Source organism: Mobula birostris, chromosome 2 (genome assembly GCF_030028105.1).
Source record: "Mobula birostris isolate sMobBir1 chromosome 2, sMobBir1.hap1, whole genome shotgun sequence".
Lineage (NCBI taxonomy): Eukaryota > Metazoa > Chordata > Chondrichthyes > Myliobatiformes > Myliobatidae > Mobula > Mobula birostris.
The window spans coordinates 213,828,005-213,854,724 of NC_092371.1; the positions used below are offsets into that span (position 1 = coordinate 213,828,005).

General features: G+C 39.9%; 1 long non-coding RNA gene across 1 annotated transcript in view; it reads left to right on the forward strand.

Moving 5' to 3' along the window:
- LOC140194053 (uncharacterized) overlaps nucleotides 1–26,720 on the forward strand; it is a 222,308-nt gene that overhangs the window by 26,667 nt on the left and 168,921 nt on the right. Inside the window, exon 2 of the long non-coding RNA XR_011885025.1 lies at nucleotides 16,716–16,767. This is a non-coding gene — a long non-coding RNA (uncharacterized lncRNA). The remainder of the gene's footprint in view (nucleotides 1–16,715; nucleotides 16,768–26,720) is intronic.

Genomic DNA, 26,720 nt, shown 5'->3' on the forward strand with positions numbered 1-26,720 from the left:
TGCAGATTGCAAAATCGAGCCAAAATTAGAAAACTCAATCCCGTCAGACCTAGCCCATTTTAACCAAAAGCAGCCCACTTACTTTTTAGAGAAAGTGCAGTAAGAGAGGAAGGGAAGAGTGAAAATGACACAGAAAATAGCTGAGTAAGGGCAGAAATCAAGAGCACTTGCTGAGAGTGATGAAGGCTGAGAGGAGATGTAAATAAAATGTAACATACAAAAATGAGGAGAGAGAAAGGAAAGAAACAACTACACAACACTGGAGAAGCAAACTCTACAGATGCTGGTTGCTGCTACTTTGTTATCGAGTCATGTAACACAGAAACAGCTAGTTAACAATTCATCATATCCAGCCAGTGGTGATAGAAATTAAAAAGACTGGTTAGCTGAAAATACGGAACCCGCTGTAATTCTAAGAGCTGTAATGCTGCTGAAAATGAGATGTTGTTTCTCCAGCTTACCTCATCCTCTTACTGGTAAGTTCTGATAAAAGATCATCATCATGAATGGCCTCCTTCTATGCTGTGATTACAATAGAATGGATGGCAGCTGAGCAATCCTTCATTGCTTAACAGTTTTACTAGTAGTACTAAATTAATCCTCGACTGAAGTGTTTCTTCCTTGAGTATCATTGGTACTGTTACGATGCAGTAAACCACAATCATCCTTCAGTCTTTCTCTGGATTTTCTCAGAAGGGCCGAATGTATCTGCCTAGACAGAAGACCACTGTTTTGGCCAGCATTGATATTCAGTCATAAGACCATAAGATATAGGAGCAGAAGTAGGCCATTCGGACCTTTGAGTCTGCTCCTCCATTCAATCATGGGCTGATGCAATTCTTCCAGTCATCTCCACTCCCCTGCCTTCTCCCCATACCCTTTAATGCCCTGGCTAATCAAGAACCTATCTATCTCTGCTTTAAATGGACCCAATGACTTTGTCTCCACAGCCGCTCGTGGCAACAAATTCCACAGATTTACCACCCTCATACTAAAGTAATTTCTCCACATCTCTGTTCTAAATGGACGGCCTTCAATCCTGAAGTCGTGCCCTCTTGTCATAGGCTCCCCTACCATGGGAAATAACTTTGCCATATCTGATTTGTTCAGGCCTTTTAACATTTGGAATCTTTCGATGAGATCCCCCTTTCATTCTCCTGAACTCCAGGGAATACAGCCCAAGAGCTGACAGATGTTCCTCATACTGTAACCCTTTCATTCCTGGAATCATTCTCGTGAATCTTCTCTGAACCCTCTTCAATGTCAGTATATCCTTTCTAAAATAAGGAGCCCAAAACTGCACACAATACTCCAAGTGTGGTCCCAACACTGACCCTTGTGGAACTCCACTGGTAACCACCAGCCAGCCAGAATAGAGTCCCTTTATGCCCACTCTCTGTTTTCTGATGATCAGCCAATGCTCTACTCATGCTAGTAACTTCCCTGTAATTCTATGGGCTCTTATCTTGCTAAGCAGCCTCATGTGCAACACCTTGTCAAAGACCTTCTGAAAATCCAAGTACACCACATCTACTGCATCTCCTTTGTCTATCCTGCTTGTAATTTCCTCAAAAAATTGAAGTAGGTTAGTCAGACAGGATTTTCCTTTCAGGAAACCATGCTGGCTTTGGCCTATCTTGTCATGTGCCCCCAGGTACTCTGTAATCTCATCCCTAACAATCGATCCCAACAACTTCCACTGATGTCAGGCTAACAGGTCTATAGTTTCCTTTCTGCTGCCTCCCATCCTTCTTGAATAGCGGAATTACAATTGCAATTTTCCAGTCATTTGGTACAATGCCAGAATCTATTGATTCTTGAAAGATCATTGTTAATGCCTCTGCAATCTCTCTGGCTACTTCCTTCAGAAACTGAGGGTCTATTCCATCAGGTCCAGGAGATTTATCTACCTTCAGATCATTAAGCTTCCTGAGCACTTCCTTGTTTGTAATTTTCACTGTACATACTTCACTTCCCTGACATTCTTGAATGTCCTGTGTACCGCAGTCATCTTCCATTGTGAAGTCATAATTTATATGTCAATATTGTTCTTTTGCTGAAAGACACAAGTAAATAAAATGTTGGGACCAGCAGGTGATCTTGGTCACAATAACCAACCTTCTACTAGAGCAGCAAAATGTATTGCTTTAAAATCCAAAGGTCAGGAAAGACGCCAGATTGTAAGGATATTTGCTTAGATAATCCACTGGTAATTATATTTCCAGTGGTTATATAATCCATGGATTATATATTAATAGAATAGAACAGTTTTTGTTATTTGGCAGCCTGTTACTTTGGTAGGTGCACGGAGTAGGTGTCATCTGCCATCGTCTGTACTTTGGAAAGCCTGCCTGCCCATTGACACCATGTTCCATTGCTTCTGTTCGCTTGATATCTTGTCTACCAATACCTTCACAGTGATTTCCAGTTCCTCACAGATCTCAGAATTGTCCTGTTCTTGGAGGTTTGCAAACATATCGATTAGGTGCACGTCCAATAGTTCCATTTAATATCAGAGAATGCATACAATATACAACCTGTAATTCCTAATCTCTGCAGACATCCTTGAAACAGAAGAAAAACACCCAAAGCATGAATGATAGAAAAGACGCAAGAACTCCAAATCCCCCTCCCCCCCCATGTGCAAACAGCATTAACCTTCCCCCTCCCCTTCCCCTTCCACCAAATTATCCTAGCATAAAGCATTAGCATTCCCACTGCCCAACATGTAAGCAACAGCAAAGCCTTGAAAGAGAGACCATGGTCTACAGTCCATCAAAAACTAACTGTTCACTCCAACCTTTCGACATCCCACGGGCCCCCTCTCTCACTAACAACGGAGAAATAGTTATCGCTCCTTCCACAGGGACAGGGGAGGCAACAGTTGCTATTTCAATGTTACAGTCAATCAGAAGCATTGTATTTTTTTTATTTTGAGTTCCCAGACTTGAGTACAGTATTGGCAAATTGATAACCGAGTGCAGAGACCTCCAACACTGGTGAAAAGTCATGTCCTCAGAGCCGCCCAGACCTGGGAGTCGCCTGACCTCAGGCCGAGCCTAGACATACTGAAACGTCGTCGATCAGCAAACTCCAAGAACGAGAACACGCCGTTGTGCGGAACTGCAGTTTTTGAGTGCCACTGAAGATACTGATAGGACCCCAGCCACCCTGAAAAGGAAAATAAAGACACTGGAATAGGAAGAATTTAACTGTTTCACTGATGAGCTGCAAGAAGTCGCCTTCTGGTGCCATCTTGACAGTACAGGCTGCTCAGCCATTTGATTCACTACCTTGTTTTTTGTACATTCATCTAATTCTGCCTTAAGCGCATACAAGGACGCTTCTTTCACTCTCCTTTAAGGAAGAGAGTTCCAAAGGCTCAGTGTCCTCAGGCAGGCAACATGACCTCATCTCTGTTTTCAGTGGGAAATTTCTTTTTCTTTTTTAAAGTGTTTCCTAAGTTTAGATCTCCCAAGAAGAAACATCTTCACATCCACTTTGTTAAAACTCTAGATATTATTTTGCTGCGATTAATTTGCCTCTAGCTCTTCCAAGCTCTAGCAGATACAAGCCCAATCTGTCCAAACGTTCTCAGTAAAGTATCTTGCCAGATGAGAAATGAGGCCCTCCATTGGTGGAGATCGACCACGGATATTGTGTCCTATCTGTCTACATGCTGCACAAGCCAGGGTAGTACGATATGGAGAGCAGGCTGTTGCCCGTGCAGCTGGCTCCCCGTCTTCACACAGCTGATGAATCCAAAAGAATGGCAGAGACTGATATAGTTTAGCACCAGCAACAGTTCAGGAGTTGCCAGTCAGCATTGAACTCAACATAAGACTGCCTTAGAGATTCCAGCTCTGTGCTTTTCCTCGGGACTTACTGCCGAAGCCTTCCCCATGAATGGGTATAGCCACAAGGCAGCGGAGATTTGAGATTAGAGGTTGCCTTCTCCCAGAAGAGCTGCCAGCCATGGCTCATGAGCTTCATCTGCCCGGAGTGAATGGTCTCAAGGCACTAGTAACCCCCTTTGCCCCTTCTCCTGTCAGTAGAAATGCTTCCGCCTGGCTTAGTAGCTACACTATATGCGAAGGGCAGGAGCTGAACAGCCTTAAGAAACGCCAGAAAACTTGCCTTAAATTACTTCCTGCACGTGTACATCTTACCTTAAGTAAGGAAACCAATGTAGTTTCAGCAGTTCTCAGTTTTAGAGAAGGATAACCTCCCAATTGTACTGTTCATGCTTTCAGTGCTTAGTTTGAATGTTTTAGACCATTTGGATCATCACTGATTGGAGAGGGAATATTGTTCATGACTACGTCTATTTCAAATTTGCATGCATCATGTTGACTTTCAATACCTGTAACAATCTGTTGTAGTGCACTATTGGATTCCACTTCGTATACCTTACAGTACATTCTACTACCAAGATAACTTAAATCTAGATCATAGTAACTGTTATGTTGAATACCAGAAACACTTGGTAAATCAATTATTAACTCATAATCTGTAACTGTACTCTAGAGTTTCAAATTGTCCAGATCTACTGAATTTGTGTGGAGTTAAGATTCAAAGTGATTTCAAGCACCCTTTATCAAGGAAATTAATTTCATCAACAGAGGAGCTACGCTGGAGTCAGCAGACAAAAATATGAATTTGCCTTATTTGAATGTAGCTATTTATTCTTGGCATATTATTGAAACTTTAAGAATTGTGAGGGATGGATCAATCATAGTAACTTGTGGGAACTGACCTCACTCAGCATAACAATGATTTTCCTTTTGGTTAATAAATAATTTAAACAAATCATGACAAATATTGAGTTAAAATGCAGAATTGGTCAAGATTGAGAAAGGGAATTTGATAAAATCTTGGCATAATACCTTGTCTTCAAGACATTTTCTTTCCTGAAGAAACATGGCATGAGGAAAATTTATTTATCTGTTTAAACTTCTCAGTGTGTGCAATTTGTGCAATAACTATTCATGTCTGCATTACTCCAATCTTCTTAAAGGTAAATCAAGCAAGACATGACATTTGTCATCCAACTCTAAATTTAATGTAACTCTATGTTGGGAAAACTTTAAAAGTAGCTAGAGTGAAGATGATAAGGTAACTATCCTGTGTAATGAAGCTTGAATCTCATTCATGCATTCATTTACCATAATTTCCTCATGAAATTGCCTGCTTTTACTGGGAGAATTGCTTTACTTTTCTCTTTTTAAATAGACAGTTGATTATAGAAATAGGTCTTGTTTGCTCTACAGTAGACAATTTTCTGAGAGTCATACTCATTCACCCTCCAATTCCTTGACTGATAATGTTGGTAATTAATATTCTGTTTCCCTAATTACTCCTGACTTACTGAACACAGATAACAGCCCCTCCCTCAGTACAAGCTGCATATAAACCCGTTTTTCATAGAGTTATTGATTACACCAATTCCAGTCACCTCCAATCTTGATTTGATTTATCTTTCCAGTTCTGTTTGAATGAGTTAATCGACCTGGTCACATTGCACTGCAAGATTCTGGCATTATGCTTCTGGCACAGTTTCAGAAATGTAGAAGTACTCAGTAGATGAAAACCTTTTTTTTTAAAAAAAAGTTTAGAAAACTATGCATTATATTCATCTAGCAGATGAGGCAGTATGTGGAGAGCACATAGTGCAAGAGAGTGGCAAAGGTCAGAAATCTCTTCTTTGTGTGTTCCTGTGTTTAGCAAAGGAATTGATTACAAACAATAAAGTGGATGTAAAGTTTCTACTTTTTATGTGTTGAATCCTTGCCTACAAATGCTTTTAGTATAGTTTTATTTGAAGACCAGGACCCCGTTAGCTTTCATTCACCTACAGTCTGAGCCAGTGCACCATAAAGTTTAAGACCTTTTGCTTTACGAGATCGAAATTTTTAGATATTAGAACGATCTAGGGTGTTTTTGCAAGAGAGTAGTGCCAACATAAATGATCAGCCATGATGTTGCTAACATAATAGGTCAAATGATCCATTCCTGCTTCTGGAATACTTTATATATTTAGGTTGTTTTTTATTGAAGAAAGAACTCTATGTTGTGGGAATGCTGCAGGAGGAACGGCAATTAAAAAGCATCAGGACAGGAGTTCTTGAAATCCAACTAAATGATCTCCTGTGATTCATAGCACAGTGGATGGATTTATTATGCAACTTGGAACTTTCCAGTTGTGCAGGTACTTTGCAGGCTTTACAGTTCCTCAAGACATTTGCTCCATCATTTATGCTTTTTCCTTGTATTTTAAATAAATACATTGATTTAGATACACCTATAAATTGAATTTTAAGGAAAATAAAAGAACTCGTAAAGTTATCTGATGTCTGCTGATTGACACAAAATTAATATAATACAAAAATGGTACATAACCCAAAGTACTCTGGGGGGAAAAAAATTCACATTTCCTAATATTTCTGAACATATTTCATGTGTTGAGATATTGAAAGCACTATGCTGACCTGTTGAATGTATTTCTGAAATCTATAGCACAGGGAAGATAAATTATCAACTATTATTAAATGGAAAAATAGCTCTTTCATTAAAATAGAGTTTCACATCTCTTTCAGAATGTCCTAAAGTCCCTTTCTGCCTATGAAGTGACTTTGAAGTGTAGCCATTATTACAGTGTGGTACAGTATTTAGCTAGGTCTAATAAACACTCAAGTAATGATGACCAGAACCTACTCCTGTGGATTTTGACTGAAGTTTAAATATCAGCCAGAGCATTCTGGTTAACTCATAAATTCTTCTTTGAAACTTTTTTTAGGTATTTTTTTGCATCCACTTGAGAGTGCAGATTGCATCTTCTGAGATATTCTCTTTTGAATGCGACCCAGTGTTCCCTTAGTTTTCCACCAGAGCGCTTGGCTGGATTTTTTACTCAAATCTCAGTAATAAATCAAACTTGTAATGTTCTGACTCATTGAATGAGAGTAGCACTAATTGAGCCACAGCTTTCAATGGAAAAAATCGCAAAAACTGAGTGTAAGATGAATGAAAAACAGATTCAAGACTTTTGGTTGCAACTTCTTGAAATAGATTCTATTACAGTGCCATTTTTACTAGTCCTTTGTTGTCATATTTCAATTTCCTCCTATTTGATTGGGTTACTTGAAGTGATGGTATGCCAATACTTCTTGCAGTTTCCTGTGGAAAGCAATCCCTTTGTTTCAAGCACTGTGCAGATTTATTATGATGCCCATGGTTCCAACTTAGTAAGTACCTAAAGTGAAGTATTGGTCATAAATGAGCAGGAGCATAAGGGCACGATGGAAATAGAGAATGTTTTTCCTCGGGTTATGAGCCCATGCTGGTTAAGGTGGGCATCGAACTGGAATTGGAAAAATCATTGCAAAACCATCTACATTAGAGAGAAATGTCTCTTAATCTTACAATGAACCTGAAGCTCGTGGCCTTGGGTTAGGTAGCTGAGGCAGTCGAGGTGGGTTAATATTGTGTTTTTTTTTTGCTGGGTTGAAGTCTGGATTTGCTGGGTGAGTGTTTTCAGCAGTACATTGTACACAGGCAGAGTATCAGAATCCATCAAGCTGGAGATCTTCACCCTCATCTGCAAGCAGAAAGGGGCGAGGGAAATTGTCTACCCTCCTTTCTGTTAATGCACGTCACAAAGTTTTGAGATCATCACCAGTTGAATCAGTTCTGCACTGAGACAGGAGATTCATGCAGATCAGATCTGTGTTGTACTCGGTGGGAAGGCCCATTAAATTTTGTGCTACATATAGTTATAAGTGCCAATATATCTAAACCAGCAGAAGACCCTTGAGGGAATATTGCACATATACATAATGGATATATAAAACAGAACACAGTGGATCAAATAGCGCCTGTGGAGGCAAAAGGAGCTTGTCAGCATTTCAGTTTAAGACTGCATTAGGGCCAGATTCAGGACCAAGACCAGATTCGAGCATCTGCAGCCTCCTTTCATCTTCATACATGATGTATATGTTCCCTGAAGAAGTTTGGGAACTGAAGTGCAATTGAATACACTTGTCCTGCACGTATGCCAGTAGCTAATAGGTGGGAAATGGAAAGACTGCTCATTTAACACTGTCCTGCTCTGATCCTGGAGCCTGAAAACACACACCCAACTATTTAGGAACAGTTTCTTTCTCTCCACAGTCAGATTTCTGAACAGTCCATGACCATGAACTCTACCTCCTTATTCCCTTTTATTGCACTATTTATTTATCTATCTATTTATTAGCACTGTACAGGTGCAAGACAATGAATTTCATGTCATATAAGTCTGATTCTACCTGTGAGCTGTATCCTGTCTTTTTATAACCATATAACCATATAACAATTACAGCACGGAAACAGACCATCTCGGCCCTTCTAGTCCGTGCTGAACTCTTACTCTTACCTAGTCCCACCGACCTGCACTCAGCCCATAACCCTCCATTCCTTTCCTGTCCATATATCTATCCAATTTAACTTTAAACGACAACATCGAACCTGTCTCAACCACTTCTGCTGGAAGCTCATCCCACACAGCTACCACTCTCTGAGTAAAGAAGTTCCCCCTCATGTTACCGCTTAACTTTTACCCTTTTAACTCTCAACTCATGTCCTCTTATTTGAATCTCCCCCATTCTCAATGGAAAAAAGCCTATCCACGTCAACTCTATGTATCCCCCTGTATCCATCAGAGGGAAGTGAATATAGGAAGGTGTAATAACCTCAAGAAGTGGAAGTACTTAAGTTTAAACTTCACTCCAGTGGACCTGCTTGGTTCTATTTCTGGTCTGTAGATTAATGAGCATTTGTCATCAGTTTGAGCCAAACTTCAAGTCATTCTGAAATATGGACAATGTGAGGTTCTTTGCCAACTGGTTAACCTGAGTTTCCCGCACTGTTATCTCCCAGATATCCAAAGACGCTGGGATTATAGTTTGGAGGAGCCAGGGAATGTACCAAGAACTGAGTGGAGCCTGTAGCCAAAATAAAGAAGAAACTTTGATTATGGGAACAGGATACTGTCTTGATTGTGGGAAAGAGCCTAATTATTAGGTGTAAGGTGCTTTTGCTATTGCATGCATAGCTTGTTCTTGTCTTAATCAGTCACCTGAGCTGTCTTTCATTTCACTTACAAATTGAAATGGATTATGAGACAATGTGCAGATTTCCTTATGGAAACCCCAGCATGTGGCTGCCTCATCCTGTGCACAGACCCTGGGTATGCACATATAAAGTGTCACCCCGTACTGAAATTCTGTCTGTCCCCAACATTATGAAGCATGGGTGTGGTTACGATGCTATGGAATATTCTATCTTCTTAGACTGTGCCAACTAACTGACAAACGTAGAAAAGTTTGTATTGAAGTACACCTTTTACCTTCAATACAAACTTTGGAAATCTGCTCTTTCCACATTTGTTACTACTTTTCTACAGGACTGAATTCCCAGAGTGCAGCTTGTAATGAAGCTTGCCAACAGGGAGACCCAACTGTGCAATGGGATCCTCAAGTTATGAAGCTGTATGCTGAGGAATGAACTTCCACCTCATGGTTAATAGGCATTTCTTATCCTTTACCAATATGGCTTTACTTGAGGACTTAAACAGCTGAACATATGAGGCACCTAACTTGTATTTTGTATAATATCTGAAAATCTTTATATTTTCAAGGTGTTGTTGGCCTCCTTTTGAGCCTTGTCTTTCCACACTTTCAGCGTATTGTTTCAATTCTCCATTCTAAAATTTATTGCAAACATTAATTCACTGCTGTCTCTGTGTGAATTACTGGTTCTGCCTCTAACCAGATTAACCATTTACTAAGGTTATTTTTTTGAGTAATCTACAGCAGGTTTTGTTACATTATATTTATGGAAGAGAAGTAATAAATAATTATGATCATAATGATGCTATACTTTTAAACTTGTAACACCTATCTTGACCTCACTTTGAGTTTCATATCTAAATTACTATTTTTTTTCTTTTATCACAGCAAAACTCCAGTCTGTTTTTAAAAGAGGGAAATTCAGAAAATTGAAGGTGTGCTGAATATGAGAATAAAAATTAAACATATTGAAAAATATATAGCAGGCCAGGAAGTACGTATATGTAAAGAGAACAGATGAATTAGAAGTTTATCTGTAACCCTGTATAATAACTGAATAGCAGAGAGCTAGCAGGATAGGAAAGGAAGAGAGATTTTCCACTCACAGTGATCTGGTTAATGGATTAGATTACTTATCAGTTGCAGTACAAAAACTATTAGATGATGTAAAAGATTATCATTGAGGAGATGGAAAAAGGACTGATTCTCTCTGTCCATAGCAGAACAAATAAACCTACACCACCTTATTTCCATCCAATAATTTTAAAGACTGAAAAATCATCTCTCAAATCCCAAAACTGAATGTCCTTTTTAATATAGCTAGAGTTTCATTCAGAATCAGTCAAGGAGTTCAAAATTTCCTTTGACCTGGCTCTCATTTATTTTGCTAATTTATGACTTCTGCCACTTACCACAGGAAATTGTTCTCTACATTTATTTTTTTTTTAATTAACACATCAATAAAAAAGAAAAAGTTGTTATCCAGACCTCAGGATCTCTGTGAGCATGCTAATTGTAAATTCCACCACAATTCAGGTGGTTGAATGAGCTTTATATATATGTCTGAACTTTGTCCAGGGCTCCTTCATGGGGCCAAATCAGGTAGCAGTGGATATTTTTTTGTTTCCTGGCAACTGGCGGCCAATTATCCGTTCTTCATATTACATACAAAATAAAAGAATTGGGATAAAATTATATATGGTCCATTCAGCACAGGGTTGGATGATCAGATAATCAGACCATTTCGGTATTGACTGCAGGATGTGCTAGAGCTGGTCCATTTTGCCTCAAATAGGGTGTCTTGAGGACACATAAATAGCAGGAACAGAGGAGGCTATTTGACTCTTTTGGTCTCCTCTACCATTCAGTGTGGTTATGCTTGAAAATCCTGCCTTCACCCCACATTGCTTGAAACTTTGGCATTTCTAAATATATATGTAATTCCTCCTTGATAGTAATCATCTTGGTCTTCATGGTTTTCTTCAATGAAATTCTCACCGGTTGAAGAAATTAATTTGGTTTTGGTTCTAATTGACATATCCCATGACCTGAAGCTGTGACTTCTAGTTACTGACCCTTAAACCACTGGGTACATCCTCCCTGTATCTGATCAGTCTCGTCCTGTCAGAATTTTGTAGGTTTTTATGAGATCCCCTTTAATTCTCCAGTGAGTTTAGACCCAAGTTCAAATATCAGCCTTGTCATAAAGGAATCAATCTCGTATAACTTTGTTCTGCTCACACCATGGTGACCATCCTTTCCTCAGATAAGGTTAGTAAAATTACACACACAAGTGTAGATAGGATCTCACTAAGGACTTGTAGAGCTGCAGTAAGATAGTTTTGCACCTGTAGTTATATCTTCTTGCAATGAAAGCCAATCGATCATTTGCCCGCCTAACAGTTTGATGCACCTGAATGTTTGGATTCAGTGTACAATATCACTCAGCTTTTGTTGCACCTTTCCTTTTCCCAATTTATCGCTATTCAGATAATAATCTTTTTGTTAGAATCAAAGTGGATAACCTCATATTTATACATAATAAATTACATCGGCCATGCTCTTGGCCACTCACCTAATTTACCTAATTCACATTGGGATTTCTTTGTATCCTCCTCATTACCAATATTTTCTCACTACTACCTGTGTTGCCCCCTCCCATCCCAACTATGTGTTGTATGCAAACTTGGAAATGTTACATTAAATTAATCCAAATTTATAAGACCATAGGATATAGGAGCAGAATTAGGCCATTTGACCCAATGAATCTGCTCTGCCATTTCATCATGTCTGATCCATTTCCCTCTCAGCCCCAATCTCCTGCCCTCTCCCCGTATTCCTTCATGCCCTGACTAATCAAGAATCTATCAACTTCTGCCTTAAATATACTCAGTGACTTGGCCTGCTATAGCTGCCTGTGCAACGAATTCTGCAGATTGATCACACTCTGGCCAAAAAATTCCTCCTCATCTCCGTTCTAAACGGGCACCCCTTTATTCTGAGGCCGTGTCCTCTGGTCTTGGACTCTCCCACTATAGGAAACATCCTCTCCACATCTATGCTATCAAGGCCTTTCAACGTTTGATAGATTTCAATGAGATCTCCCCAGCTTATGCTTCTGAATTCCTGTGGATACAGGCCCAGAGCCATCAAACGCTTCTCATATGATAAGTCTTTCACTCCCAGAGTAATTTTCATGAACCTTCTTTGAACCCTTTCCAATGTCAACACATCCATTCTTGGTTAAGGGCCCAAAACTCCTCACAATACTCCAAGTGTGGCCTCACCTGTGCTTTATAAAGCCTTAGCTTTACATCCTTGCTTTTATATTCCAGTCCTCTTGAAATGAATGCTAACATTGCATTTGCCTTCCTCACCACAAACTAAACCTGTAAATGAACCTTCGGGGAATCCTGTGTGAGGACTTCCAAGTTCCTTTGCACCTCAGATGTTTGAATTTTCTCTCCATTTTGAAAATAGTTTATGCTTTCATTTCTTTGACCAAACACAATCATTAATATATATATAAATATAATGGAAAGCTGAGGCCCATTTGTCCCTGTGGTATCCCGCTTGGCACATTGATCTGAGCTTTCTGGAGAAAAGCTTGAAGCAGATAAGTGGCAAATGAAATTGAATGCTAAGAGATGCACAATTGTTATTTTCAATAGGAAGAATGTAAAGAAGCAACATTAACTAGACAACACAGTTCCAAAAGTGGTACAAAAACGGAGAGGTCTTGGGAATATATTTGTACAGTTCACTGAAAGTGGCAGACAGCCATGAGAAACTGCACGAAAGTCATGCAGGGTGCTGGACTTTATTAAGAAAGGCATGGATTGCTAGAGAAAGGAAATGATGAATAATGTTATAAAATTCTGGTTCCGTTACAACTACAGCATTGTGTACTTTTCTGGGTGCCACTCTTCAGAGAAGGTACAAGGGCTTTTTGGGTGGGGTGGGGGGGGTGGAGTTGGTTGAAGGAACTTACCTAGAGCAGTTCCAGATACGGCAAGTTTAATTATGTGCTTGGAATGAAGAAGTTGACTTCCTTGGAGAATTTTGCAAGAGTGGCAGAAGTATCTAAAGTCATTAAGAGTAGATAGACTGAAACTGTCCCCAAAAGTTAAGAACAAAATGATGTAGAATGCAGGTGATTAGCAAAAGAACCGAAAGTGACACAAGGAAATACTTTTTCCACACAGTGAGTGATTGGGGACGTGAAAAGCACTGCCAGAATAGTAGGGGAAGCAGATTCAATTGTAGTTTTAAAAGAAGAATGACTGGAAAGAATTTGTAGGGCTAAGAGGAAGGAGTGGGTAGTGGGACTAGCTGGATTGCTCTTGTTATAGGGTCAGTAGCAAACTAGAAGGGCCCAATTGTCTCCTTTCATACTGCAATCACTCTGTGATTGTGAAAGGAGGAATAGATTCCAAGAATCACTCTGGAGCAAATTCAAAATCTGGTGAGAATTTAGGATCAAGGGATGGGGCTATGAGCAGTGATTGTTTTTGTGTGTGTGTGTGTGTTGTAGGGGGAGGAGAGAGAATCAGAAGCAGATCAAACACTCATAACACAACCAGCTGATTTTCCTTTATATTGGAAGTACATTGATCCTGGTCCTAATATCTGATTTTGTAGGTTGGTGTCACATTTTGTTAGCCGCACCCTTTTTAAAAGTTTTGGGATATATTTTGCCCTGGATTTTTCTGAGAAACGCTGACATTTCACCAACCTGTAAGGATGTTCAGGGCGCCCACACAGGCAAAGCAGAAGTCTGAACTTTCTAAGAGATGCTACTGCTGATTTTCCCCAAAACAACTTTGTAGACCGAGTGCTGCCAGTTCAATAATTCCGTTTATTTCAATGGAGGAATATTTTAAATAACATTGAAAATGTTTTAAAACTGTGTCTAATGTTCAATAGTTCTTGAATGTTTGTTTTGTTGAAGAAGCCACCATGAACTTATACAGTCCATTTGAGTATTGAACCAGCAGGTAGAGGACTGGGGAAGGATATCTGCCCAGCCCTTGCTATCAGATGGCTAAACAGTCAACATTGCAACCTCATGGCTCTTGAATGCTTCCAGTGTGTTCTTTGTACAACCATGCTTAATATTGTCTGCCCTCATTGAACACCCATCTGGAAACATCATGATCCCACTCACTACTGTTTTCTTCATGATGTCACATGACTTTTCATTTATAGAATGTAACATGTATTGGCCAATCCACTATCTGACCACCGCATGGGAAATGTACTGCCCTCAAAGTGTGTTGTGTACAAAGCTAGCCAGGCAGTTAAGCACCTTCTCAAAATTACCTGAGCAGGAAGCTGTCTTCAGGATTTTAATGAGAAAACTTTTTGAAACTGCAGTAGGTTAAGTAAAACATGTTAGGTTCAGTACAGAATCATTGCACACTTGAATATACTAATATTATTAATTATTCTCACAATAGCTGTTAAAAATGTTAATACACATATACAACATAGCTATGTTGTGGACTAGAGTGGGCTAGAGTGAACTCGTGTTGCGGTGATAGCTTAATAGCAGTCAACGGTAAACAGTCAACATTTACCAATTTTGAGAAAGCTTAAGACTCAGAGATATTGCTGTTTTAAGGGCAAATAAAGAGTGGATGGAGATGGATATCTTTCGACCATGTGTGTACCAAGTCAAAATCTGAATTAACCCCACAGGAAGTAATGATTGTACAAAACGAACTGCATACGAAACGAGTGGTGATTCTAGAGGCAGAACATTCCCTGCCTGACATTCATGATGTCACACTTAACTACTGAAACTAAAAGTCAAATAATCATTTTATTACATCTTTGGCAAAAGAATGAGCCATCTCAGAGACTAGTCAAACTGTGCAGTCTTTGACTGTTCTCGCTTTGGCAGTGTTATGCTTGATGATATACTTGTCCGTGGTAATGTCTGATGAGCAGATTTCATTAGGTTCATTACTGATTTGATATATTCCATTTGTTTAATTATCGATAGTATTAGGGTGATTATTCAGTGAAATGAAAGATTTGTAGAGTGTGTATGTATAGCAAAGTGATATAAGGAGGGATGGAAAATGGGTGTTTCTAACTCATGTCAGCTTACAGATAGTCCTTCAGAGTAGAAGTTATGTGTATGCATGGACCATTAAAACCTGGTTACATATTTCTTTTCTGATGGATTATCTTCATGTTTCATCTGCACTATTTTCAATGCATTTTGCTATGCAATATTTTCTATTTTCAATGTCTGTTTGCCTCACAGAGAGCAACACAGTTATCTTGGATTGTAATCTCTGTCTCCATTACAGGTAGTTGTAGGGTAACCATTAAACTTCCATTTTATACAAAGCAGATCTGCCAGTGTTCACTAGGTAGTGATTCTTTGGTATTTCCTGACCCTCCTGACCAGTTACCTCTTTGGGTAGGGCCAATACATCCTTGAAGCTTAAGTAACTTCTGGATTTTCATGCTGTTCAAGAGAACACTTAAGAAAGAAATCAGGAGGGTTAAAAGAGTGCATGAAGTTGTCCTTGTACACAAGTTGAAGGAGAATCCTAAAGCATTTTACAGATATGTTAAGAGCAAAAGGATTGCAAGGGACAAAATTAGTCCTCTGGAAGATTAGAATTGTAATCCATCTGTGGAGCCAAAAGAGTGAATTTTTGCATCTGTATTTACTCGGGAGATGGATACAGAGACTATAGAAGATGTATTGATTTCATCTCTACCAGCAATCTAACAATTTATCATGTCTTTCTTGATCAACAAGGTGGTCTTAAATGTATGGTTCATATTATTTTCCTCAGGTATCAAAATGATAGTATTACTTCATTATTTGATTTTGCTGTGTGTGTGCAGTCCCATTGGATCAATGTTGTTGAATGGCCATTGTACCTAAGGCGGGCAGGGACCTATCTTTACTGAGAGTTACTTCCTACCCACTTTATCCTGCAACAATCGTAGCACCAAGCTACCTTTAAAAGCATTTAAAGATTAGGCGCCCCTCATAGCACAGATTTCTACTTTTAGCGCCACATATCCTACAGCTCTCCTGTCTTATGCACAGGTGAGTTTCACAGGGAGCCAACTAGTAGCATCCATGTGACTTGGCCACAAAGAAGACAATGTTGCTCTCATCATCACTTTGGGCTTGACCAGCTTGCATCTTGGAGGTATGCCCTGAGTGAACCTGCTTATGTGACTTAAATGCTACCTTCATGCTGGTGACTATTTTAAGTGCTCATTGGAATGTTAAATCCACCATATTAAATTACTTTGAGTTATTTAATCCCCTAGTTCACACACCCTCCAGTCTCACAATGAAGATCTGAAAAGATTTTCCAGTTGCATCTTTTTACCAGTATCCAGACTGACCACATATTCGCCATCTGTTTCCTTTGGTTTCTGCCTGCATGTTTCAGACTTGTATCTCTCAAATCTCCAGCTGCGTCATATTAAAATGTCCAGAAAGATTAAAGGTTCCTTTAAAAACATATCTGTCCGTTGTTCATGATACTTAGTAGACTGGCCTTCGATAGATTCTTTATGTCTCCAGCCCTTCTCACACATTACCTTGTCTCTTTTGTTTCCTCCTAGAAAATATCGTTCAGAATCAGTAACACTCCTCCTCCTCCACAGCCCAGACAAGGTGAGTGGTTAAGCTGCATGTATCTCTCAAGGTCCACGAAGTACCTATCTCTCCAATGAGAAAATCTTAAGTTCAGTTTTCCTCGAGCAGCAACTTCCCATTCTCACTGTCGATACATTGTCTGCGTGAAGAAGGGTCATCAACCTGAAATGTTTCCCCTTTCACAGACCCCGTCTGACTTGCTGAGTTTTTCCAGTGTTTTCAATTTTTAGTTCAGTAGGCTGTTTTGTATTGCTGTGTGTAATGGCAGCTAAACGAACGACAGGAAATCTTTACTGAACCTAGGATACAACTAAAGAAAAGTATCTAGTGAATGTATGTGCCAGGGTCATATTGTGTGACACTGTCCTTATGGGCACGATTACAAACTTGTACACTACAACACCAATTGGGGCAGCTGTTTGCAGGATCAGTAAGTTTATTGTGGTATGAGGACAGGGAGGGGAAAAAGCTAATAAAGGGTTAAATTTTGGAGCTACAGTGAAATTGGAAGAGAAGTCCCTTACAGTGCTCTACGGGTCTTTGTTTTTCATTTACTGATCTCTGTTATTTTAATTAAACTAAACCACTAGGGGCCTTCAAATTTTTCTTTGGTTTGCCAATGTAAGGCATTGACTGCTGTGTAAAGCTACATCAGGCTTTGTGAGCTGGCATCCAATACTATTCGGCGTCTTTCTGATGTAAGCTGGTTCAGTCATTTATTTTCTAAATTCAAATGATATATACCAGTATAAAGTGGACTCAGCCTTTCACAAAATGTTCCATGTACATGATTAGGTAGTTCTGACATGACAACCAGAAAATAAAGTCATGTCGGCCCTTGGCAACAGTTGTTGCCAAGCATTCCTTCTGAATTCTGTAACCAAGATACAGCAATCAAACAGTGATTACAGCTTACAGAAGTGGAGCGGTGGAGGTCCACAGTAATCAATGTGTGTCAGAAAGTTTGCAGCCCAATTAATTTGTGAAGTATTAGTTGTCAGAAACAGTTCTCGTTTCCAGGTGCCACAGCAGAGACAGAGATCCAGATAGTCCACGCAATTTACTTCAATGTGAAGGCAGCCACTTCATCGTTGTTTAAGCTGTTTTATTAATGACAAATTATTGCTTTGAACATCTAATTAGTGGGTTATTTACCATAAACTTGTAATTAGTTGGAGTGAATTAGATTACATTTTTGAACAGATTGCTGGGAAAACAGGATGGTGATTAAAAGATCATGGTGTCCAAATCTGTGTAGGTATTGCCACACTCCAGTGAGTCAACTCAATCTGTGCAAGAATGCTTGGCTACTGGCTTCAAGCGCTCTGAAAACACTCGTGGATAAGCATCCCCGGACAGCTACACCTCGGCATTCATTAGCTCAGGAAAATATCATACAGCGTGCATTATTTTACAGAATGAAAAATATCAAGTAAAATACAAGAATAGCTAAGATATGTTTCTAGAAATTGCAGATTAAGATTATTCATCTCTTCAGTGAATAGAATCAGAATCAGTTTTAATATCAACAGTGTATGTCGTGAAATTTGTTAACTTTGTGGCAGCAGTACAATGAAATGCATGATAAAAGTAGAGAAAAAACTGAGTTACACATAGTGTATGTGTGTGTATCTATATATATATATATATATATATATATATTAAATAGTTCAGTTAAAATCAGTGGTGCAGAAAAAACAAAGTAGTGAAGTGATGTTCATGGGTTCAATGTCCATTTTGAAATCTGATGGCGGAGGGGAAGAATCTGATAGTGAATCGCTGAGTGTGTACGTCCTTCCCGATGGTAACAGTGTGAAGAGGCCGTGCCCTGGGTAGTGGGGATTCTTAATGATGGACGCCGCTCCTTGAAGATGTTTTGGATACTATGGAGGCTAGTACCCATGACGGAGCTGACTAATTTTCTGCAACTTATTTCGATGTGCAGTAGCCCCCATAACAGATGGTGATGCAGCCAGTCAGAATGCTCTCCATGGAACATTTGTAGAAATTTTTGAGTGCTTTAGTTGATAAACCAAATCTGTTCAAATTCCTGTTGAAATATAGCCCCGTCTTACCTTCTTTACAGCTGCATTGATATGAATAGAAAAGAAAATAGAGCATTATGTGTAATTAACTGTTAATCTGTTGGCACCATTTTACTCTTACATTTTATAGGCATAGGTCTGCGAATCTGCATGATATCACTCTAGGTTTAGTTCCAATAAGTACTTTCACATCATGAAAGTTGGACAAGTACTACATTTGAATAGTTATTCCTTTCTTGAGGATTATGAATGGATGACACTGCTTCATATAAATATAGACTGATCATGAAGACAAAAAATTAACACTAATGAACAGATAATTTTCGATTTTAAACTTCTCATGAACAGATCTCCCAAATAGCTGTTCTTGTGTGACATCCTAATTTTGCTGAAGTTAAAAAAGAGATTTTAGTATCCTGTTTTTAGAATGCATTCCTGGTTTTAAATACGTTGTTTGGGAAGTTGGACAAGTTAGATCTGAGGTTGTTCTTGGAACATTCACAATTTAATTTTGTTACCTTTTCTTTTTCATGTGGGGTGGGGGGGGTGTTGATGTCTTTTTCAATGACTTCCATGTTTTTTTCTGTATTTCATGGCTATCTGGAGAAGACGAATTTCGGAGTTGTATTCTGTGTACAGACTTCGATGTTAAAATGAACCTTTGACCTTTGGTCATGCGCAAAAGGGGGACAACATTGTCACATTAAGAGATAATCTATTTCATTCTTGAGACTCATTCAACATACTTTCAAAATTGCTCCAATAAGTATAACAACCTTAGTTTTGTGTTATTTCGTAAATGTTTTTAACCTATTTATTTTTACATATCTCTAAAATCAAGCATTGATGCTATTTGTTTTGAAGATGGTGAGATTGTGGTGAACTGCAAGGAAGGATCAGGGAACTGTGCTGGAGAGATTGGTGCCACAAAAGTGTGATCAAGGAATGAGAAAGTGAAACTTAAAGGAGGAAATGTGCAGAAACCTTTAAGACACCGTATATAATTCCATGAATCAAAATGTTTTCAGCAATTTCCTTTTATTAAAGAGTACCAAACTGTAAGGCAGTTGGGCAGTGATAACAGTAATGCATTTTATGATATGGAAATATTTTTGCTTGTAATTCCTTCAAAAGAATTGTTACTAAAGGCAAAAATTACATACATAATCAATGAAACCTTGGGTCTGAATATCAATAAATCAATCAGATAGCAAGGACAATTTTGAAACAAATTTAATAATAAGGTAATTTAAAACTAAGCCAAAATTTCTACAAAATTCTATTTCTAAATTTCAAAATACTACTTAAATGTTCAGCTCGAAGTTTTCAGTTTTTTTGACCCAATATTTGAGGTGTCCCTTGACTTCAATTATCCATGACTTTAATTTTAAAATGATTAGAGTACGCCTTGATTTTTGACTATTTGTTTGACTCTGTGCCCAAATATAATGAATGTTTGCAGAGGCGTACCATCTAGTGGCAGAGAACCATAACTAGTTGATAGTTAGTTACTTATTTGTTTTTACTGTTTAACTGCCAGTTTCTCATAAATACATAAATTGCCAAGTACTTCAGTGATAGAGTTTGTTACAGGACCATGTTATCAATAACCTCAAGAAATTCTGAAGATGCTGGAAATCCAGAATAAGATGCATAAGTGTTGAGGAAACTCAGCAGGTCAAGCAGCATCTATGAAGAGGAATAAAGAGCTGACATTTTGGGCAGAGACCCTTCATTTGGACTGATAAAGGGTCTTGGCCCAAAAGGTTGGCTCTTTATGCCTCTCTATATAGATGCTGCCTGACTTGCTGAGTTCCTCCAGCATTTTGTGTGTGTTACCTTTTTATTAATATTTTCCTTTGGAGTCTTTTCCAAAGTTGGCCTTCAGTATGCATTTCTGTTGTACCTACTCAACCACTTTAAGTAGCTCTGACAAATCCAAAGCTCCAGCCAGCTTCTCCAAACTTAAATCCATTCCATCCTGACAATACACTTGAACATTTGCTACAAAATAACAACTGTACATGTAGCCCTGTTGGCTATAATTGGAAGCTCATCTCCAACAGCTCGAAGTTAACAAAATTAGTTGCCACCACTTCATTCAGCATCCATGATGGCACATAATGCAGACATCCCACCCTGCAAAAACTCATTTCAGGGAGGTAGCACCATCAATTTGTGGGAGACTTCTGGGAGAGGTGGGATGTCTGCAATACAGTAGCTCCTTAGCAGCTAGCCAGCTAGTTTAATTAACGTTAGCTATGCTAATGAACGAATGACGCCTGTTAAACTCACCTCAACATGTCTTTTACAGTCTTAACCCACCATGGGCAATAGAAAAGTCACTGTTACAAACAGTGCAGCGAGCAACACTGTCATTATTTTTGACCCCTATTAGGCAGGGGTACACTTTAGTGTAGTCTGGGGTGACATACTGTATGTTTTATATTTTCTTTTTTTTGGAACACTCTGCCATGGCGCGCTCTCGCTCAATCTCTCGCTCTGTCTCTCGTGGTCACTCGCGCGCTCTTGCTTGCTTTCTCTCTCGCTCTCTTGCTTACTTTCTCTCTCGCGCTCTCGCTTGCTTTCTCTCGCATGCTCGCTCTCAAAAAATTGATTTCCGTGATATAGTATGCAGTTTGTGGGCATCAGGGAGCCACTATTAATATGCGGGAGACTCCTGGATCTTCCAGGAGAGGTGGGATGTCTGATAACGACACATAAGCCACAGTATTCTGCTTAAATGTCTATTATTCAACAGTAAGACAGGCCTTCAGGTTGTAGCTTATATTTTAGATTAGTCAACTTTGTCTTAATTATGGATGTCAATAGTTTATAATATTTAAGCAGAGTGAAATTGGAAACCTCAACGATCAAGTGACCCCAGAACTTGTGACTAATATTTACTTTTCAATTTGTACAACAAATTTTTCCTTGGTGGTGAGCAAGCAGAAATGCAGCCGACTGGCATCTCATACCCTGATGCGATAACCCACATAATACCACGCTATTTCTGTCAGATGTAATGAAGCAGGAGAGGTTTGCTGCTAATCTTTGCTGCACGTAGTTTATAGGGTCTTGTAACATATCACCACTATACCAGGAAAGTGAAGGTAACTCTATGATGGTCAAAGCTGGTAAATGTTTTGAAAAGAATCACATTCAATAAGTCTAGTTCTCCATATCCAATGCCATCAACAGTACATCCCAGACATATTCCACCCATTCTGATAAATCTGGGAGCCTCAGTAAACAATTTCTTGCTCCCAAGATGCACATTTGTTCCATTTTAGTCATGCATGGTGATGCAATATTGCCAAGCGTCCCTTCCAGAACTTTAGATCACCATGCCAGTGGTCACACAGACATCTCCTATGCAATATTTTATCTACATTTGTACTAAAGAGTATTTGTGGTGATTTCAACCACATATGGCCACAGTGGTTGGGAAGATTTACTTCCCCAGTCGACATTTTGAAATGGATCTGGTTTACTGGATCTGACTATAAATGTGTGAGGTTGGCAGTGGTGATTGTTCATCATCAACAGTTCTCTTCTTGGTGACCTCACATAATTAATTCTGGGGCCATGACTAAGTGAGTTGCCCAATGACTTTGTTGGACTTTCACCAAAACGCCATTATTTTCTAACTTACACTCCTGATTGCTGCCTTGTCATTTCCTCAGGAGCAACACCCCAAACCTGTCATCAGTAAAATGTTCACAGATTCCTTTATATTGCTTTACAGCAGGAGTTTCCAACTTTTTTTTACGCCATGGGCTATCATTAAGCAAAGCGTCAGCTGGAAACCCCTGTTTTACAGCAGGGTAAATAACAAGTGTGTTGAAGACACAGCTGATTGCAGAGGCTGACACAACAATGTCTCAAAAATTGTACCACTTGGTATACAGTTCTTAAAGATATAAATACTCTAAGTACATATGTCTACAAATAGTGCAGCCATATTTGGTACTTTAAATGTGCTAGCATCAGCATCTTTTCTGAGACCAACATCCCTTGTACTGAAGGCCTAATTATATTCAGTCTGCTCTTTTGGTCAGGCCATGATTGATCTGCCTATATTTTTGCTATTATTAGTCTCAAGGTCTAGTTATTGCAGCATTTTAGAGGCTATGGGATCATAGTTCAGGTTTGTACTGTTCAAATCCAAAAGTGTGTATCATTAAATTCAAAAACCTGGTCATGTCACCAGCAAAGATTTGGTGAAGAAACATGCAATGTTATCATGAATACACTGAGAGGAAAATCTACCAATCTTACACCTGCTTTGGTTCAAGTAGTACACTCTCTAATCAAAGCATGGGTGAAATCCTGTGGTTCTCTGAGGAGCCATCTGCTTTGGTCTTTCTGAGAAGCATTTGTTTTACTCTTTGCCCCAGAGACATTGCTCAGAATTGATAGCCTGATCTATGTTCAAAGACTCTATGGCCAGCCTAGATGAATACGTCACCACTGTCACGGATTTTATCAACAAGTATGTTGAGAACTGTGTGCCAAAGGGAACAGCATAGGTGTTCCCAAACGAGAAGCCATGGATGAACCTGGAGATCCACTCCCTATTGAAGTCCAGGGCTGCAGGGTTCATATCTGGTAAGCTTGAACTTTATATGAAATCAGGATAAGTCCTTCGTAAAGCTATCAGAGAGGCCAAGAGATAATACCCCCCCCCCCAGACCAAAATTGAGTACCAGATGAGTTAGTTAGTTAATTAGAGCTTTGTTGTCATTGCTGAGGACAATGAGATTGCAGAGCTGCTCCATTCAGTGTAAAACAGCATCCTGGCAATTCGAACACAATGAATAAATTTCAAAATAGTGTCTTGAGTTATCTAGAGTGACATCTAAATTACAACTGAATTAAAAACATACTGCTCTAAAATTAAAAGAAACTGTGGCTGCCTCATTCAAGAGTGGCACATGCCCATATTATAAAATACAATGATTAAATATGAAATATCATTAAGAATTATGCCCGGGTATTGTCCATAGTGCCTATGGACAATGGGTGGGTGGAGGGCATTGTTCAGTTGCATAACAGCCCTGAGGGGGAAAGAGGCTGTTTTTCAGTCTGGATGTCCACACAGAAATATTTCTATCCCCTGTCGATGGTAGGAGATTGAACAGTTGGATTACTGGGGTGGACTGAGTCCATCACGATTTTGCGAGCCCGTCATAAGTTGTAGATGGTTTCCATATCTGGTATCCCAATGACGTTCTGTGCAGAACTGATCACTCATTAAAGTGTTTTTTTGCTCTATTTTGTTGCAGCTAATGTACCATGCTGTAATGCAGTAGATCAGTATGCTCTCAATTACATAAGCGTAATGGTTTACCAGCAGCTTTTGGGGCAGATTTGCCCTCTTTAAACTCCCAAGTAGGTGCTGCTTGGCTTTCCCTGCTATCAAGGAAGCCTTGGTGGTCCAAGAGATCTCTTCTGCGATGTTCACTCCCAAGAGATTAAAACTGGAGACCCTTTTCACTGCTTCACCATTTATGAGTAACGGAGCTTGTTCATACCACCTTGATTTCCTGAAATCAATAATCATTTCTTTGATTTTTCTGATGTTGAATGAAAGGTTATGGTTTTTGCACCACTCAGACAATTTCTGCACCTCCTCTCTGTCTGTCTGTCCCTATGTCTACAGGGATTTAGACTATGAGGAGAGAATGATAGGAGATTTTATATAAAATTATGGAAGGGATAGATAAGATAGAGGCAGGAAAGCTCTTTCCACTGGTAGGTGAGACTGGAACTGGGGGACATAGCCTCAAGATCCAGGGGAGTAGACTGAGGAACTGCTTTTCCCAGAGAATCTCTGCCCAATGAAGCAGTGGAGGCTACCTCAGTAAATATATTTAAGGCAAGGTTGGACAGATTTTTGCATAGTAGGGGAATTAAGGGTTATGGGGCAAAGACAGGTCGGGGGAGATGAGACCATGGTCAGATCAACCATGACCTTATTGAATGGCGGAGCAGGCTCGACAGGCCAGATGGCTGACTCCTGCTCCTATTTCTTATGTTCTTATGCTGTTTCGTTTTTATTTGTAATTAATCCAGTTACTCTGGTGCACCTGCATATTTGATGTTAGAGTTGGTGGCGTAGGCAGACACACAGTTGTGGGTGAAATGAGGGTAACGGAGTGAGCTCAGGACACATCCCCGCGGTGCACTGATGTTCAGGGTCAGGGAGGTTGATGAGTACTTCGCTATTCTTGGACAGTCTGAGTGTGATTGGTAAGAAAGCCCACAATCCAGCTGCAAATTGATGAACTGAGTCCCAGGTTGTGTAGGTGAACTGTCAACTTGTTGGGTAGTACAGTGTTGAAGGATGAATCTATTGTCAATTAAAAAGCATTTTGGCGTAAGTGTCCCTGTGCTCCACCTGTTGTAATACAATGTGGAAAGCAATGGAGATGGTGTCATCAGTTGGTCTGTTTGCCTTGTAGGCAAACTGGCGCTGGTCCAGAGTAGCCGGGATGGCGTTCTTAATACGGGGCATAGCCAGGTACTGAGCAGTTAAGGGGTGAGTGCAACCAGTGTGTAGTCAGTGAGACACCTTACTGTGTCTGCTTTGGAAATGGTATGATGAAGCATGCAGGGACCACAGCAAGGGATAGAGAGAAATTAGAGGTTTCAGTAAAATCCTCTGCCTGCTGGTCAGCGTAGACTCTTGAGGACCCATCTGGTTCAGCTGCTCTGCGTGTGTCGATACTGCGGAGAGTACGTCTCACCTCGTGTGCTCAGTTCAGAGCTGTGTCCTCTTCGGTGTCGAGGTCTTCATTGCTGCTTCATCGTTGGTCCTGTCAAACCGAGCAAAGAAATTGTTCAGCTGCACTGCTGGTGTGCTATCACTGCAGGGCAAGAGGTCTTTCATTTTGTAGTCAGTGATGGACCTGATGCCTTCCCACACGCGTCGGGGTTTGGTGGTGTGACTCAAGTGTGTTCATATCTGTTGTTTATATCTGTACTTGGCAGTTTTAATGCCTCTTTTAAGGGTTGACCTGCCATCACTGTATGCTGTAGCGTCACTGGATCTGTAAGCAGCATCCCCGGCTCTGACAGGCTGATATGGTGTTCATCTGATTCGGGAATACACAGATGATATCGCTGGTGACGTTGTCTATACAGTATTTGCCAACCAGCCATTGTTTAGTTTAGATTATGAAGGCACGCAGTCCTCTTTTATTGTCATTTAGTAATGCATGCATTAAGAAATGATACAATATTTCCTCCGGTGTGATGTCACAAAACACAGGACAGACCAAGACTGAAAAAACTAACATAACCACATAATTATAACATATAGTTACAACAGTGCAACAATACCATAACTTGATGAAGAAGTCCGTGAGCAGAGTAAAAAGTTCAAAGTCTCTCAAATGTCCCACATCTCACGCAGACGGGAGAAGGAAGAAAAACTCTCCCTGCCTCGCCGATCACAATCCGACTCTGAGTCATCCGAAAACTTCGAGCCTCTGATCAGCTCTCCGACACTGAGTACTGAGCGCCATCTCTATCCGAACGATTCGACCTCAATCTCGGTTGCCAACAGCAGGCAAAGCCGGGGATTTTGAGGACTTCCCTCCGGAAGATTCCCGACCGCACAGTAAGAACAACAGCGAACTGGTGTTTCAGAAATTTCTCCAGATGTTCCTCTGTGCTTTGACATCTGTCTCCATCAAATCAGAATTGTCCATGGCCCCTATTTAACGGATACAATATCATTTTTCACTGGAGGGCTGCGCACGCGCGGCGCACTGCTCTCTCTCCTCACGCCAATTGGACCCTAATTCTTGATGAAAGATCTCAACCTGAAACGCTATCTGTTCATTTCCCTCCTGCTAAGCTCCTCCAGTATTTTGTGTTTGTGGCCCAGATGGTGTTGCTGGCTGCATGTATTTAGTT